This window comes from Melospiza georgiana, chromosome 1, assembly GCF_028018845.1.
Source record: "Melospiza georgiana isolate bMelGeo1 chromosome 1, bMelGeo1.pri, whole genome shotgun sequence".
Classification (NCBI taxonomy): domain Eukaryota; kingdom Metazoa; phylum Chordata; class Aves; order Passeriformes; family Passerellidae; genus Melospiza; species Melospiza georgiana.
Window position 1 is genome coordinate 153,220,790 of NC_080430.1, and position 3,842 is coordinate 153,224,631.

The window sequence follows — 3,842 nt, forward strand, 5'->3', positions numbered from 1 at the left end:
CCAAAAGGAATTCCGGAGCAATTTCTCTGCTTGAGCATGAAACTCCGAGGAAAACCAGTGGGATAACAAAGCAGGAGCCCCCCCAAAATTCCCTGCCACGCCCCATGGTACCCACCTGCTGCTCTTCACCTCGCTGGCTTTCGACACCCCCATGGCTCCGTCATTCACAATTTCTTGGGAGTGCTAAGGCACAGAATCCAAGGATGGTCACTGGAACGAGATGGAAACAGCACAGGGTTGGTGCCACCGCAGTTTTGATCTCCAAGGAAACCCCAACAGCTCAGTCCCAAAGTCTGGAGCCCACAGGGCGAAGCTCAGATTTAATGAGGACCCATGTTGAAAAAAACTTTAACTCAGTCCCTGAACTACTGCTGGAAGTGGCAAAATAAAAGGCAGTAAGAGGAAAAAAAAAAGAGGAAATTCCCTAAAATAGTTCAGGAATTCACAGCTTCCACCACCACAATTAATAACAATTAAGCACAGCAGAGAAATTGGGTAAATTGAGATATTGAGTCCCCACCACCACTCCTCCCCTCTCCTCTTCTCCTGGAGCAGCCAGACTCTCCTAAATCCCTGTTTTCCCTAGAAACTCAAGAGGATGCAAGGAATACAGGTCATATTCCTAGTCCCCATCCATGAAAAACCTCTACATTGAGGGAAAAACCCCCAGTATTTCTCAAAGAGTTAAGTAAAAACAGTCTGAAATACCCTGAAAAAGTTTTTGGGAGTAGAAAACACTTAGAAAAATTCCTTATTTTACCAGGCTGTGCTGTGCCAAGAGCATTTGCAGCTGCAGTGGGGATGAAGCTCAGTTGGTAGAGGAGAACATTCCCAATCCCAGCCAGCCTGGAGAAGACCTCACTCCTCACCCACCTGCTTCCCCCTAAGGGAAGTCCCCCCTCTCCCAGGAAACTCCTTAAAAGTGTCCCTCATCCTGATTGGAGGCTCCCAGCCCAGGATGCACCCTGGGAAATGAAGTTTTAGCCCAAAAGCTGAATTTTGGGAGTGTCCCTCAACCAGCAGCTCCTCAGCAAGGAGACCTGGGAAGCAGGGAAATACTTTGGACCACTCAGGTGGAGAATGGGGGTGAAAATATGGATTTAAAAATAATCAGGAGAAACCTACTTGGCAGGAGATGCTTCCTCTTCAATTACATAATTAAATTAATCCCCAAATCCAACTTTTCCCAGCTGCCTCTCATTCATCAGAGCTCCATGGTTGCCTGCAGAGGAATCTGGGCACAAAGCCCAGATCCCACTGGGTCCTACTGCCCAGAACCCTCATCCTGAAACCCATCCCACTCCTCTCCAGCCCTTTTCATGGGATGAGTCATTGCTTCCAACCTGCCCCTGATGTCATCAAGAAACTCATCCCAGCTGAGCCTCCCAATGTCCTCATCCATCCCAAACCAGGTGTGAGCAGCACACCTGGGAATGGGATGGGGGAAATTGGGATAATGGGCAAAAGCTTTCCCCAAATTAGGGGAAAAAGGAAGGATTCAGGGAGAGGTCAGAGCCCCTTCCAGGGTCTAAAGGAGCTCCAGGAAAGCTGGAGATAGACTCGGGACAAGGGATGGAGGGACAGGACAAGGGATGGAGGGACAGGACAAGGGGAAGAGCTTTAAACTGGACTGGGGTCAGATTAGATGGGATTTTGGGAAGGAATTCTTGGCTGTGAGGGTGGTGAGGGGCTGGAATGGAATTCCCAGAGAAGCTGTGGCTGCTTCATCCCTGGAAATGTCCAAGGCCTTGGATCAATCTGTTCTAGTGGAAGGTCTCCCTGCCCTCTGTACCGGATGGCCTCTCAATCCCATTCCAACCCAAACCAATCCCATAATTGGGAAAACTCAGGGATTTGGGTCAATGAAGGGCACTGCTCCATGTGGAATCCCCAGCCAGGATGAGGAGCGGGGACCCCGCATTCCCTTGGGAAGGTCCCGCCCGGTTCGCGGCCGGGAGCGGAAACCCCCGGAGGAAGGGCTGGATCTGGGAAAGCCTCTTTGATCCCTGTTGCGCCATCCCAGGAAAAAAAACACATCCAAGCCACCTTTCTGGCTGGATGAGTGGAGGTTGTCCAGGGATGGCAGCCAGCCCCGGGGAAGGGAGCAGGGAAGGACAAATTCAAGCCGGGGCTTGCTCGCCCTTGTCCGCCTCCTTTCAAGGGCAGCCTGGGTTTGGATTTCTCCCGTTTTCCCTGAGTTCCATGAGATTTACTCAGCTTTCTCCTAAGTTCTCCATGTCCACTATGGGTTCTGCAGGGATGTGAGCTGGGAAAAACCTGTCCTAGCCTGGAGCAGCTCCGGTTTGCTCCTCAGTCCCACCCAAGCACAATCTGGGATGAATCTATTAAAAATTAAGCTGAGTTTTTGTGTATTTTTGTGTATTTTTCCCTTTGTAGATGCTCTTTGCAATGGGAAATTGGAACTGGAATTTGAATGGGAGCTCCAACCGGAGCTCTGCTTGGGAAAATTGGAGCACAAAGTGGGTTTAGCTCATCCTTAGGGAAAACCAAAGTGGAATGGGATCCCTGCACTGTTTGGTGACTCCACAGCAGCTGTTGGGGGATGTATGCATGAAATATTCCAGATTAATCAGTAATTCCACTTTTCTATTACATCTGTTCCATTTGGATTGGAAAATCCTGGAGGGAGAGAAGCCCTTCCCTGGGATCACACAGCCCTGATGAGAAAAAATAACTGGGAAAGGCAGAACAGGCATAATGACTGCAGTTATAAAATAAATCCACACCCTCTAAAATATTTAACGCATCCTGGGCTAACATTTTCCACCCAATAAGCAGCTGGATCCGCACAGAATTCCCTGTGTCCCATTAATATGAATGGGATTCATCACTCACTAATTTCATTGTGGCCCACGTAAAACTCAGGGACCTTCTTGTGGCCGGCGACAAAGGTTCAGAGCAGGAATACGGGGCAGGATTTGCCTGCAAAAACGAATAAAGTGGATTTGATTTTATTTCTTCATCATTTTTTCCTTACATTTCATATTAAACTATGGCTTATAGTGGACCAGCTACCAACAGGGCAAGGGCACAGCAGCCCAGATGTTGAGGAGAGGGGGGGGCAGCCAGGGAGAGGAGGGTGCAGGGGCAAAATGAGGGAGGGATGTGGCCAGGGGGGTGGCGGAGGACTGAAGTTGAGCAGCCCAGATGTGGCTGAGATGGGAGCTGGGGGCTCCTTGTGGTAAGTGGGGCCATCCAGATGTGCCCGTGGTAGGAACATACAAGCACCCAGATGTGAGGCAGCGAGTGCGGACAGGCCCAGACGCGGCTGGAATCGCCTGGCTGGAGTCGGGGGCCTTCCAGATGTGGTCGGGATGCGGAAGGCGCCCCTTGTTTCAGCTGGGATCCTCCAGATGTGTCCGGCCCGGGCTCGGAGCCCACCCAGCTGCGGAGCCGTGAGGGCCGGCCCGACTCCAGCCGCGCCTGTGGGCGGGGCGTGGAACCCCGCCTCCCGTGACGTCACCCGCGTTCTAATTCCCACCGTTGCCACGGGCAACGGCCCCTCCGCTCCTCCCCCCCTACCGCCTCTCCCAATTCCTCGCATCTATTGGGTACCGCTACTGTCCATCAATGCTGCACGGCGCTGTTATTGGTTGCGTGGCGGTTAAACCCCGCCCCTCCGCCCTGCTTATGCCCCGCGCTCGGCGGAGCCGCCGCGATCGCTGCGGGGCTGGCGGGGCCTGAGGGGGCACCGGGGGTGAGTGGGGGCACGGCCGGAGGGTCCCGGGGCACCCCGGCGTGAGGCGGGGCTGTGGAGTTGAGGTTTGGCTCTGGAAGGAGGTTTTGGAGGGTCCCTTTTGCTGGGGCATCTTTGGGAGGGG